This window comes from Taudactylus pleione, unplaced genomic scaffold (genome assembly GCF_031769625.1).
Source record: "Taudactylus pleione unplaced genomic scaffold, aTauple2 ptg000559l, whole genome shotgun sequence".
NCBI classification, from domain to species: domain Eukaryota; kingdom Metazoa; phylum Chordata; class Amphibia; order Anura; family Myobatrachidae; genus Taudactylus; species Taudactylus pleione.
In genome coordinates, this window is record NW_028284961.1 from 155,404 (window position 1) to 170,737 (window position 15,334).

Here is a 15,334-nt window from a genome sequence, read left to right on the forward strand (position 1 = left end):
CACAACCACCAAAGGAGGTCGCAGTGCTGGGATCACCAATGTGACCATCGCGACCATCGGTAATGGTAGATGGCACCCTGAGGCCAGCCAGCTTACTAAGACTCAGCTTACTCTGCGAGCCCAGCAGACTGCGTTGCTCAAAGCAGATCCTGGGCAGAGACGCTCCCATTTCCTGTCAATCAGGCAAAGGCATTCAAGGGCTTGCTTGCAACTACTCAGGGCCCATTCTGTACACTCATAGAATGGGTTCTGCGCACTCACAGATTTTCGATTATTGGGAATCTGCAATCAGCAGTGAACTAGAGGTATGTGGACCCTGCATGCAAGAGTACATTCTATAGGGAAATAGGTGATGATATACAAGCATAGATGCTAAATATTGCATATTGGTCCAGCCAGATTGCAGAGTTCTTGGTGGGCTGTATAATCCAGTCACACAGTAATGGTGTCCTGGGGTGAGCAGGATGTATGAGTGTAAAAAGCTAACATGCGTAACATTATCTGTGGACTGTGTATAGGGAAGGGTATTAGGAAAGATAACTTATGGAGGAAATTTAAGGGGTTCTGGAACATGATAAGCTGCCTGAATGAGAGAGTTTAAGGAAATACTTAAAGGTTTAGATATATTTTTGTGAAGGGAGGGTATTCTTCAGAGTTGGCACAGCCCAAAAAATGTCCTGTAACTATGATTGGGATGTAGTCAGAAGGCGACGGTCTGAATCCCAACCGCCAGCTTCCCGATTCTCTAATCCCAGCATGGTACTAATGAGAGTGGTTGAAAACTCGACACCTGTCATTATCCATACGCCAGGAGCCCGACACCCAGCATACCGATCGAAAGTAAGCCGGGCACCAGGCGTGGACAGCCATTTAGGTTAGGGGCTCCTGGAGGGGACTTAGGTTTAGGCACCCCCCCGGGTGGTTCGGGTTAGGCTATGGAAAGGGGTGGTAAGGGTTAGGCACCCCCCTGGGAGGTTTTGGTTAGGCTATGGAAAGGGGGGGTTAGGGTTTGTTAATACTTACCTTATGATGTTCAGGATCTTCAACCCTGCTGGGCTTCCGCTGCCGGGATTTGAACCGCCGGCCATAACACCTACTACACCCCTATGATTGGGAGTAAGTAATGAATGGCAATAAGAAACTCAGGGCTTTCACAAAGTGAAGGGGTTAAGCTGGGAGATATTTTTTGAGATAAAGGAAGACATGTATATTGATGCAGTTATGTTAATAGCCCTCTGTGTATGTATACATATTTTACAATGCCTTCTGTAAAAAACTGGGAACCAATGTAGGGACTGACAGCCAGCAGCAGCAGAAGATGATTTTTTTGCAATGAAGATTAGTCTCGCAGATGCATTCAGAATAGATTGTAATGGGTTTCGGACTATAGATAGACAGTTAAAAGGTGGACATATCTATATAGACACAGGGGGCGGGATGTAGTAGAGATCGAGTCTGCCAGAGGTGTGGTATGCAGACTGATCTCAATCGGTTTTTTAAAGTTACAGTCATTGACAAGGCAAAGCCGAACTGGTATTGATCAGTCTGCATACCGCACCTTGGGCAGACTCGATCTCTATTACATCCCGCCCCAGATGTTTAAAAGGGAATCGGTCGACAGTTAAAAAAAAGGTTGACATGGACAAAAGGTTGACACACTAAAGGTCAACATGGAAGAAGGTTGACAGGTACAAATGGTCGACAGGGTTAAAAGGTTGACACAAAAAATGGTCGACACCTATTTTTTTTTTTTAGGGTTAGAGTTAGGTATTTACCCTGATGGTTAGGGTTAGGCAACAGGATGGACGGTTAGGGTTAGGCACTAGAAGGGACAATTAGGGTTCGCACCAGGAGGGAGGGTTAGGGTTAGGCACCAAGGATAGGGTTAGGGTTAGCCACCAAGGGGATGGTTTGGGTTTGGCACTTACCAGAGGGTTAGGGTCAGGTTGCGGCCTAGGATAGTCTGTTATTTACCTAAGTGCCAGCTTCCCCTGATCTCTCGTGCAGTCAGACGCCAGTTGCGGCAGTGAGTGACATGCTGAGGATTAAACATGTGGTCTGCTATTACATCCATGATGTGGTTCCTGTGGTTACCGTCATGGATGCAGCCATGACAGTCTGTTTCACATGACTAGCCCTTTACCCAATGGTAGCATTGGTTGCTGTTAGCTGACCGTATCCTCCAATGGACTGTTAAGTTAGGGTATATAACTTGGCTCTGGACAACAGGAAGTTCCCTGTACAATGTCGTTACTTACATTGTAAACTTGCTGTTGCAGCGTTCCAGGTTCCAAACTCCATTTCTTCTACTAACTTGTTCCTAGTGTTTTCCACGGTGTGTGTACTCGGAACGTCTTCTGAGTACAATCTGTTAGTCATCATTGCTCTGCGGCTGAATCATCAGCATGTGTACTTAGTACTTCATTCAAGTACCATCTCGTGATACCATTCTCCTGTGTCAGTGCTGCATCTGAAGCCATAGTGTGTGTAAGTGGGTATTATGAGATGGTACTTGTAGTAAGTATGCACGATGTGGCTTTAGATGTAGAACTGGTTCAGGAGATAGGTATTATGAGATGGTACTTGGATAATGTACTATCTCGTGATCCAGTTCTACATCTAAAGCCACATCGTGCATACTTAGTACATTATCCAAGTACCATCTCTTAAATATCATTCTCCAGTGACAGCTCTGCGTCTGAAGCCATTGGGCAAAATGTAATAGGGTGAAAGTGTAGAAAATGTGAGCGTTTAGCAGTAACATTGGTCGACTTTTATCTTAAAAATGGGAAAACATCTGGATGAGAGTTTAAAGCGTGAGAGTTTTTTGAGTCTACAAACATGAGAGTTTGCTCTGTTGCTTTGTTCTCGGGCTCTATTACATCGGTTGAGGTTAAAAAGTGTGAGAGGTTACTGCTAAACTTTAACATTTTCTAAACTCTCACCCTATTACATTTGGCCCATCGAGTGTGTACTTAGGGCCTGATTCAGCATTACACGCTAGTGCACTGCTGAATACAGATTCCTGATGTTTGGGAATCTGCCCAGGACCCATTCTGAGAGTGTGCAGAATGGGTCCTACTAACTCGCTCACAGAATGGCAGCAGACTGTCAGTGATTGACAGTCTGCTGCCATTTGTGGGTGGGGAGGGGGCAGCGATGCCCTTCGTTTCCCGAAACAGAAGCGTGTCACCACCATTTCGGGGGAGGGAAGAAGCCAGGATCTCTGTCGGGTGATTGAGATTTCCTGGCCTCTTCCTCTAAACTGCGGTGGCCAGCTCAGCTGTGGAACCCCATGGGTCACCACAGCTGGCTGATGGTAAGCAGATTAACCGATGTTGCGTTGAACAATGCAACTCCGTTAAGTAATGCACAGGAGGTGTGATGCCTCATGCTGCATTACCATATCTCCAAGGATCACAATTACGATCCTTAAAGAATCAGGCCCTTAGTACATTATCCAAGTACTATCTTCTAGTGCTAATCTCCTGTGCCAGCCTTGCGACTGGAGCTACTAAGTGTGTACTCAATACACAACTTCAGTGCTAACCTCCAATATCTTTCTCCTGTGCTTTCCCTGTGATAGTGTTCTTCCATTTTCCCACTTGTGCTGAATACTTGACCAAAGGGCCGTGATCCAAATCCTGCTTGGAGGGCTCACTGGTGAACACCTCCCAGTAAGTTAGACTCCCCGCCTTTTGGTCAGGTCTCGCCAACATTCTGTACTGGTGGATGAGCAAGTCACTCATCCAGGCCCCTCGCCTCTTGTTCCCTTCTCAACCTGGGTCCACGTCTTCTAACCTCTTGGCAAAGAATCACAATAGCCAGATTGTGACAGTTATTGTTAGACACTAGAAGGGATAGTTAGGGTCAGGCACCTACTGTACCCCAATGGTTAGGGTTAGGCACCAGGGGGGAGGGTTAGGTACCAAGGGGAGAGTTAGGGTAAAAGATTAGGGTTAGAAAACAAAAATGTGTCGACCATTTGTGTCAAGCATTTTGTTTCAACCTTTTGACCCTGTCAACCATTTGTCCCTGTCGACTTTTTGTCCCTGTTGACCTATTGCCTTTCTATAATCTGGTGCATATCTAGACATTGTGTGCCTTTGAATTGTCTATCTTTTATACCACACCCGATTGTCATTTAAAAGTCTGGTAAGAGGAATTTGGAAACAGATTGAATGTGGAGAATAAAGGACAGTCAAGGATGGTCGGTGGTAATATTATTAATTATGTTTTTGGAAGAATAAGTTTGAGGTAGGGATGTGCAGGCTCGGATAGGTTTGAGTTTGCACGTTGAGTTCGGATTTTTCCCTCCAAAAAAACGGAACTCAGAAAGAGGCAAAACATCATCTTGCATGGTCGAACATCATCATTCCTGGACAAAAGTCTTGATGGCCACTGTAATAGGGAACAGCTCTAACAGCACGAGCTTCCTGGTTAAGCTTTCCTGAACCTAGACTGAGGGCCAAGAAGCAGCTCACCAGGCACCATCCAAGTACACCTTGAAACATGAGACACTGGCCACATCAATATACAGGTGTAACTAAGCAATAGCTACCACAGGGGAACTCAGAGGAGAGACCCTGGAAATACTCCAAAAACATACCCAGAACTCTAGTTTAATTTAATTTCTACAGCCAGCTAAATAAAATGATGAAGATGACGATCTGCTGCAGTCAGATGCTACCGCTTTAGGGCTGAAAATCATAAAGGGACAACACTACAGGCAAAACTCAACAACCCAAACAAAGACTGCTTGACTCAATATGACGTTGTGAAAGGGGAACCAATAGCAGTCATACACAATACCAATTTACAACAACCAAATAAATTGCAACAGGGACACCAAATGAAGCATACAAGGCCTTAACAGAAAAAAAGAAGAGATGACCAATGAGAGAAAGATGTTTGACCAGCAAGAAGGAAGTTATCAAAGTAATGAACTACCGCACACTCCACAGAACCCACCACAATGCACTAATGGAGGAATGCATTGAACCAAAAATGCACAGGATGTAAAGTATAACATTCCATTGGCAAGCATGTGTCTACATAGAAGCTATCCTGAAACTGGAGTCCAATAAAATGGAAAGATTCCGGATGCAGGAGATGTAGACAAAAAGTCAACTAAACATTAATCTTATTCAGAAGGGAACCAAGGCCCAATATTTAACCAAAGAAAGATTCACTTCAAATGACTTAATGTCAACCTGAAACAGCTCTTCCACAATGAAATCATTGATGCAATGTGAGAGAGAATCATACAAAACTTACAGGAGGCTTCATGGAAATTACTCCAACAGGAGATTACAACAAATATTGGAATGGCGGGGATTTGAAAGTCCCAGCAATGTCACTGAGCTTAACTTCCTTCATCTGGTCCTTAGCATTGTAGCAAATCAAATGCAGAACACCGGAGCCATGCCTCATTCCTGCTCTGGATGGACACCCCCTCAACTGATACAGATGTCAAAAGAGAAGAAGCTGTTGTTACGAATTAAGTATTTATCCTGTCCAAACCAGACAGAGTTTAATGTGGGATCCCTACATGGTGAGAGGAAGCAAGGTCTGAGAGTGTCGCCTACAGCCACATCTCCACATCCATATACCTGCAGTTTAGGATCCAGAACCTATCCTGTTTGCATCAGAAAAGTTTGTCGTATGACCACCACACCAACTTCACACTGACTTGACCAAGGCTAAAAATCAGGTAAAGGTGCCTAATCATATTAGAATATTCCCCTGGGCTTGTGTCAAAATAGCAAGCCATGAAGACATAGATGTTATTTAACAAGTTCACCAGTCCCTCGCAGTCTTAAGTTTACCTCTTATCTTTGGCAGTAATTGGAAAAACATCTAAAAACCAGCCATGGAAACCAGGGTCTAATAGGCCCCAGTAACAGCACATAATCAAAACCATCTCCAGTGAGCAGAGAGAGACCAAGATCCACCTTCACAGCAGAGATTTTTCGAGTTGTGTCAGCGGTGTCCTTTATAGGCATGATCCAGGATACACAGTGGGCAAAACATTTTCTGGGTGTGCGGGGAATTTGGGAAAGAGCCTTGGGAGAATGGGACTGTTGCAAAACTGGAACTTGAGTCTGATGTGCAGAATGACTGGTAGAAAAAAAGACAGCCAGGTACCCAACACATTCCAGGACATGCTCACAGGTGTAACCACAAATACATTACAGGACATGGTGAAAACAGGGTAGTGGGGTGGGCAAAAGCGCTAGTGCCAAGACAAGCTGGGAAAAGGCACAAAAAAAAGAAAGATATAGAAGAGGAAGATGAGAGGGAGCAGAACAAGAAGAGAGATAAGCAAAAGAGGGGAGAAGCTTTCCAAAAATACACTAAAAAAACAGGTACACAAAAAGTTAAAAAGACCTCAGTCAGTATAGAAAAAAATTATATAGACTCCCAAAACCTGAAACCACCATTAGTTGCTTATTGACTGGTCCAAAAGCAAACACTGAGTCATAAAAATGGGAGTAAAGTCAATAAGCCTTGCTCAGCCACAATGTTTAACCCTTATAAGCAAGATTAGACTTCTGTATGCCAACTTTCAACATTTAGATATCTCCACTAGGAAAAAGGTACAGTAGGATAGCCCTGCACAAGATTGTTAGTAACACTACAAAAGCTCTGAGATCATTGACAAGTTCCAGGGTCTTCTCCACTAATTTTCTGCATCTCTCACCAAGAGTTTCCCACAAGGTATATGCACTCCAATAGTAGGGGCAACGTAATTATTGCATGGCAATCACCCACCACAATAAATAAGGTAATAGAACAAGGCTCATTTGTCAGAGTAGTGAAAACAACAATAATGTACTGTAACAACTGTGGAATGGAACCAGTCTATTCAAGATTGTCCAATCAATATCTCTTCTACAGATGTGACATAACCACAAAGAGATAAAAAAAAACATTTCATGTGTAGATAATCACATATCTAGAATATAATTTATCATATCTACTCACATCATACATTATCATAGATCAGCATGTATAGTGCTCCACTTTACCCAAACAAATATGGTGTGGCTGACTTGGGCCTAATGCAAGGCAAATCTTCAGCATGGAAGGGTGGTTTTTAAGTCCCAGGATAATCACCTTCCTTTAGTTAAAATTTTATTCTCAAGGTCCAAATTGGTAGCAGTCTGTTCTCCTCCACCGACGCGTTTTATGATGTGAGTAGATATGATAAATTACGTTCCATATCTGATTATCTACACATGAAAGGTTTTTTTTTGTAATCAATTTGAGGTGACGTCACATTTTTAGAAGGGATTCTCATTGGACAAAGACCAGCGGCTATAAGTCCCAGAATGGGGTAGCATATCACTGGGATTATACTGGGAACTAAATTCTGAAAGTCGTTATACTGTATCACTTTTTTTGCCTGTTGAACTATTCTGTGTTTTACTCTATGTACTATATACAGGGTGAGACTATCTGATTGGGGTTATTCTTTATGGATCCTGCTTCCCATGGGCTCCACCCCCTCCCCAGCGATAACCAATGCTTTGGCTCATCCGTGCCTCATTATTTCTTACACATTTAAAATAAAATTAACTGGACACCAGAGGGTCTCCGCTGAGATTTCCAGAGTTTTTCTTCTCAAAAGTTCAGGGGCCAACTAGTGTCACGTAATTTGCTGCCTGGCCTTTGACTCCAACTTTGCTGCCCTTCCCCTGTGTGCACCAGCTTCTATGGCCCACCCCTGTGTGTATCAGCCTATCTGCCCTTCCCCTGTGTGCACCAGCTTCTATGAACCACCCCTGTGTGTATCAGCCTATCTGCCCTTCCCCTGTGTGCACCAGCTTCTATGACCCACCCCTGTGTGTATCAGCCTATCTGCCCTTCCCCTGTGTGCACCATCCTTTCTGCCCTTCTACTTTCTTTTCCACTTTTTCTTTTTTTTTCTTTCTGTGCCAGACTCGGCCTTGACTTCACAAACCTTTCTGTCTTCCCATTTGTCTATTCTATTCCAACTTGTTTTATTGGGGTGATTTTGTCCTTTCCCCAAAATTCTTGTGTATCTGCTCTTATTATATCTAAGCCCCTCCATCTATTGTCATTTGTTCCCACCACCCATTTTGAGCTCTTCACACTTGCTTTGCTCCTTACAATTTTTACCTCTTCACCACTTACATTTATTCTTCTCTTCTGCTGTAGTGGATTCTGTTGTGGGCAATCACAGTCATGTGGACATGCAGAGACACAACAGTATCCAATGGGAATTAGTATGTAATGGCGGCGGCTGCTTAGCTGCCAGATGAAATACCGACGCCAGAAGTCCGAATGCTCTACATCCCTACTGAGGCTGTTAAGTACCCTAACCCTCGCTTAGTGATGCCTAACCCTAACCTCCCCCTGGTAGTTCCTAACCCTAACTTCCTCTTCTACTAGCCTAACCCTAACCCTCCCAGGGGGTGCTTAACCCTAACCTCCCCCTGGTAGTTCCTAACCCTAACTTCCTCTTCTACTAGCCTAACCCTAACCCTCCCAGAGGGTGCTTAACCCTAATCTCCCCCAGGGGTCCCTATACCTAAACCTCCCCCTCCTGCGGCTAACACCTAACATACCCTTCTTACCTTTCTTCAGCATGGCAACTGTCTGGATCTCGGCGTCGGACTAAAGATAGGCGTTGGGATTTAGATGCCTATCTTTAATCCCAAATTGGGCTTTCCACATTGGGATTCTGGTGACCGACATTCCATGTAACTGAACTAAGGTACACACATCAGCACAATCTTCTGATCATAACAGTTTTTTGAGCACCTTAACAGTAAATTACTTATGCAAGACAGTGATATCTTATATATCCTCTTCATCAAGCTCAAAACCCCCATTAGAACGTGCAGTAAAGAAGTTTTGAGACCTTGTCAGTGAGAGATGCACGTGCACTCGATGACAAATCTATCATGGCATGACAAACCATAACATTACATGAGAATGACGTAGGATTGTATGTTTATAATAATTATATTATAGGAAGACCTTAGTTGCAAGTGGTACACTTTTATTATACAATAGAGTACTCTATTGTCCATTTCCTTTATGTACTGGCTCTATAGAATCCCCCCTGTGGAATTTCACACTCTGGTATGACACTGGTCTTATTACGAACCTTATGGTCAGGGTGGCCTGCTAGCACAATAGTAATAAACAATGCACAGGTCAGGGCAGGTGGCTCAAATGTCACTATTAGTTATGGGCACACTTTGATGCAGGCAGATGGATATAACCATATACCCCCTACGATGGATGGTTGGCAGAGAAGTCAAATAAACAGGGTAAGCAAAAGTAGTTTAATAGAAAATGACAGAACCAGTTGAACATGTAAAGACAATCATTGGCACAGAGACTTTTCTGATGACAACCTCACTAATCCACCTGAGATCAATCCCCGTGAGTCAATAATTCCAAACCAGGTAAATAGAATGTGTCAAGGTAACAAATGCCAACTATACAGAACTGAGATGCAGAGCTTTTGTTCTGGGTTATAGAACTATAATACTTTGCACCTACAGTAAATATAAACATGAATACAAATTAATTTTTAATGTCTATGACCACTGCTATTCATTTAATTGGATTGCTAGGCTAGCACTGAACATTAGTTGCAGTTCTAGAGCCAGACATGTACAGCCTTTCCTGGAAAGGTGATGTAGACGCATGTTTTTCACACTGTGGGGTAAATTTACTAAAGTGAGAGTTTTTACAACTGAGTTTTAAAAGTGATGTTGCCCATAGCAACCAATCAGATTCTACTTACCATGTAACTAGCACCTTCTAGAAGATAATAGCTAGAATCTGATTGGTTGCTATGGGCAACATCACTTTTAAAACTCACTTCTAAAAACTCTCACTTTAGTAAATTTACCCCTGTGCATCTTCTTCAGGCCCAAATGTTTGACTAAGGGCCGAGGCATGGATGTGAAGACACTGATATGGAATTCCTGATCTCCAATTACATGGCCCAATCACATGATTATACTGTCAACATTTTAACATCATTTCAATAAAACACATTTAATAGCTCTGGTTTTGTTCATGGCTTTATGCCAGGTACTTTCTTAACCTCTGTGGTTACAATCACCAGATACATCAAGATGGCAGATCACATTGTAAGGCAATATGTAGCAATACTCAATCTCAATTGCATCTGCAATCACATTAGTGTCCATCTCTGAATCAAGACCTGTGTGTTCTTCAAGCACTGTGTTAAATAAAACACTGTTGTGTGCACTGGGTTAAAAAAAAATAGGGCATTATGGTGCCATTACTAGGAGTGCTGTGAGCCACTGTGTTGTGTGTTCGGGCACTGTGTAAAAAATAATAATATAAAACACTGTTGTGTTGTTAGTAACTGTGGTGGCTAGCGCCAGTAGCCGACAGGGGCAGCACCAGTAGCTGACAGGGGCAGAACTATGGGAGACAATGGAGGCATCTGACACCAGCCACCAGCACTGAAGGGGCACCTCCTTCATTGCGCACAATATATTCACCGCCCTTATGGCTGTAGTCTAACTATGTAACCGGAGTGTACAGTCACGGCCGCCCAATACAAGACACCTCTTCCCAGCACCTGAGAAGCCACCACACACTAGTGGAGAGCTCTGTGTCAGACCATCAGCTGCTGTCTACGTCAATCTATAGCCTGTCCCTACTCACTGGTGTCGCTGCTACCCACCCCACATCAGGTGGTTTTCCCCTCCATCAGCGGTATAAGGAGGGCTCCCCACCCCACATCAGGTGGTTTTCCCCTCCATCAGCGGTATAAGGAGGGCTCCCCACCCCACATCAGGTGGTTTTCCCCTCCATCAGCGGTATAAGGAGGGCTCCCCACCCCACATTAGGTGGTTTTCCTCTCCATCAGCGGTATAAGGAGGGCTACCCACCCCACATTAGGTGGTTTTCCTCTCCATCAGCGGTATAAGGAGGGCTCCCCACCCCACATCAGGTGGTTTTCCCCTCCATCAGCGGTATAAGGAGGGCTCCCCACCCCACATCAGGTGGTTTTCCTCTCCATCAGCGGTATAAGGAGGGCTACCCACCCCACATCAGGAGGTTTTTTCCCACATCAGGTGTTTCAGGGGAATCGGTATGAAATCCCGGCTGCCGCATGGCCGGGAGTTTGATTCCTGGCAGCGGCAGCCTGACAAAACAGCAGAACCCGGCAGCGGAAGTCCGACATCACTGGAAATCCCGATCATCCTACAGGTACGTATAATAAACTAACCTAATCTAACCCCCTAACCCTCCTTTAGGGTGCCTAACACTAACCTACCCCCCAAGTGCCTAACCCTAACCCCCCCTCTAAGTGCCTAACCCTAACCCCCCTTCCCCGCTGCCTAAACCTAAGTCCCCCCCGGGGGGCCTAACCCTAACCCTCCCTCCCCCTAGCCTAACCTTAACCCTCCCGGGGGGGTGCCTAACCCAAATCCCCCCCGGGTGCCCTAAACCTACCCCCCCGCGTGGCTGTCCGCTCGCAGCGCCCGGCATCAGGAAAATGACAGGTGTCTAAATATAGACACCGGTCATTTATCCCACGCAGGGATAAAGCAGTCGGGAAGCCTGCTGTTGGGATTCCGGCAGCCGGCTTCCCGATTGTATCCCGTATCAGGAGGGCTCCCAACCAGAGCCGTAACTAGATTTTTTGGTGCCCTGTGCCAGAGAGAGCATTTTTTTTCAAAGGTACATAATGCACCCAAAAAAGGGCCATGGCTTCATGGGGAAGGGCCAGGGAAGAGATGGGAGAGGCCAGGAGATGCTGGGGATGAAATAAGAGGAAGCTACAAGCAAGAATGATAATAAACAGAAATTTGACAGGCCCAAACAGTGCCCCCTGACCTGTGGTGCCCTGTGCGAAGGCACCGGCCGCACTACCCTAGCTATGGCCCTGCTCCCAACCCCACATCAGGTTGTTTTCCCCTCCATAAGGGGCATCATGAGACCTCCCCACCCCACATCATGTGTTTTCCCCTCCATCACGTGTATCAGGAGGGCTCCCAACCCCTCATCAGGTGGTTTTCCCCTCCATCAGGGGTATAAGGAGAGCTCCCCGCAACACATAAGGTGTTTTTCTCCTCCATCACGGCTATCAGTAGGGCTCCCCTTCCCACTTCAGGGGGTTTTTGCCTCCATCAGGAGGACTCTGAGCCTCATGCTAATGGCACCATACAGGTCACTATCTTATCTGTGACTAATGCATACAGATGTGTTCACGTACATCTATCCTCCATGCGACACATAACGCGTGAGCGCAGAGTGACTCTGTAGCGCCGAGAGTCTTTTGTGCAAAATTTTTCCCTTCAAATGTGTATTATTTGTAAAACGATGCACAAGCAGCTTCTGCTGATTAAAATGATTTGTGGCAGGCCTATATTCTGTGTGCACCTGTGGGTGTACCTGCATGCAAAATGCAATGTTACAGTGTAAGTGGCTGTGATGGCGGGACACCAAATTATATTTTGCCTCCAAGCATCTGGGATGAACTTACGCCACTGGTACTGTAGCTGCTTAGCATGCTGGTCCCTGCTAGAAGACTGGGACACCACCAGTGTATGGGATCAGAGGCAACTTCATGCTGTGGTGTAAATCTGCTGATTTGTGTGCCTGTTGAATAATTCAAAATTCCAGTTTGATCTAGAATGTCCTGCTCCTTGCATCACCTTGTATAGTATCACCTTACTTCATATTGGAAACATGTCATTTGTTTGCAGTTGCTATTATAAAGCTATTTGTTGTTATAACGGCTCCAGCTGTTATTGTCAAAACCACAAGTTTATTATACAGTCTCATTGTACTTGCATATTGTATTCTACTAAACCAGCATTAACCCTGTGATTACTTGATTATTGTATAAACCTCTACTATCCTGAGTTTAAGACCTGGCAGCATCTTAGTACTGGTGAGAGCGTCTCTCTCTAATGGAAGAGGTTGTTATAGGCAGAAGACCTCTGTAGTGGGGTTTTCGGGGTATTTTGCAATTGTTCAGGTGTATCATAACATTATAACTGACCACAAATTACTGGAGGTAAAACTTGTGCTTAAATGGATCCTATTATGCAAAATCCTACTCAAGTTTTGCCAAATCAAATTCAGACACTGTCACAGGTGGTTCATGATTTATCCCTGCAGACAAATACATAGGAGAATAAACTTAAATCTGTTCTATTTACCCAGCAAAATATAATTTAACCTAAAATGCATCTTCGGGACGGTTTCTCAGGAGACCTGAAGTTTTTTCAAAAGGAGAGCTGCAAATTGTATTTTATGTTGAGACATCAATCGAATGGGTCAGAAGTTCAAAGAGTGGGAATCATAATCACCTTGCTACAGTGTGTGTGGGGCACACGGTCCCCGGGATCCAGGGGGGCCCCACACCGCACACCCTGCACCCATATTATTTTAAACTTACCTGTCCGTGGTCCCACAGTGGCTGTCATCGCTGCTTAGAACACAGGAAAATTGCCGCCGTGGCCATTTTCCCGGTGTTCTGCGCATGTGCAGTAGACTCCAGGCACACTCTAGTGCCCAGAGTCTACTAATGCTCCGGTGGCAGGCCAGCTGTGTCAGTCGGCTGCCGGCCACTGGGAAGAGAGGAGGGGGCCCCGCACAGGGAGTGCACATGGGTCCCCTCCTCTCTTAATACACCCCTGGATCTCACCAAATCAAAGTTATTAGAAATGTCAAATCCGGTATATAGAATGATGCTTTGAAAATTAAGTCTCTATGATTAGCTACATAAACGCACAGTGAGGTATAAATGGAAGCCGCCGGAATATGTCGGTAATTGAGGGTGCCGTGGTATAATGCCTGTCTGGCCCTATGGCACACCTCAGCCCTGGTTGGTATTTAATTGCACAGTTTCCGTTTATGGCTGCCCGATTAATCTCTGTGATGAGCTGCATAAATGGCACAGTGAGGTATATATAAAAGCAGGCAATTAACCAGCATTATCTCTGGTTAGCTGTTCAATAGCAATACTACCAGTTTTGGGCCCTGCCTTTTGGCTTCTACACGGCACCTCAAGTGTTTACCAAAGTTATGGCTATCATGGCAGCCCATCTGCGGAGACAGGGTGTCCGTCTGCTGCTGTATCTGGATGACCTCCTACTCTTGGCGGGTTCTCCAGAGGTGCTCCACCACCATCTGCAACTAACAGTTACTGTTCTTCAGACACATGGGTGGTTAATCAATTGGAAAAAGTCCTCCCTAAATCCCTCTCAGAAAATTCTTCATCTGGGAGCCCTATTGGATTCTCAACAGCAGAGAATCTTCCTGACTGCGGAAAAGATCACTGCACTGCAGATGCGAGTACGCAGATGCCTTAACAGTCGTCGAGTGTCCATTCAGTCGGTGATAAGGTTCTGGGATCCATGGTGTCCAACTTCGACATGGTGGAATTTCCCCAGTTTCATTCCAGGCCTCTGCAGAATCTAATCCTCTCCAGGTGGAATGGAGTACCCCACCGGATAAAGGCTCAGACGATGGTGCTCCCTCTGGAGGTGCATCTGTCTCTGTCTTGGTTGCTCCAGATGACTCATCTAACGTAGTGGCACCCCTTTTGGATCCCAGACTGGGTGGTCCTGACAACGGATGCCAGTCTCCTGGGTTGGGGCACAGTGACCGGTCTGCACTCCTTTCAGGGCCATTGGACAGTGATAGAATCAGCCCTTCCGATCAATATATTGGAGCTTTGGGCTGTCTACAGGGTCCTCAAGCTGGCCCAGCATGTTCTGCAGGGGAAACCTGTGCAGGTGCAGTCCAACAAAGCCACCACTGTGGCTTACATCAACCATCAAGGAGGAACTCGAAGTCAGGCAGCAATGAAAGAGGTGTCATGCAATCTGACATGGGCAGAAGGTCATCTCCTGGCCATAGCAGTGTTCATATAGGGAGTTCTCAATTGGGAAGCATACTTCCTCAGCCAGCATGACATGCATCCCAGGGAATGGACTCTTCACCAAGAGGTGTTTCAACTCTAGTGGATAAGTGGGGCCTCCCAGAGGTGGACCTCATGGTCTCCCATCACAATCACAAGCTGCCTTTGTATGGGTCCAGAACAAGAGATGCCAAGTATATCTTGGTAGATGCTCTGTCAGTAAAGTGGACCTTCCAGTTTGCATACCTGTTTCCTTCAGTCTCCCTTCTTCCTTGAGTTCTTCGGAAGTTCAAACAAGATGGAGCCATGGTCTTGCTGGTGGCTCCAACATGGTCCATATGTCATTGGTACTCAGTTCTTCAGAGTCTCTCCATAGACACTCCATTGCTGGTGCCTCAATGTCCGGACCTGTCTCAGGGTCCTTGCCTTTTC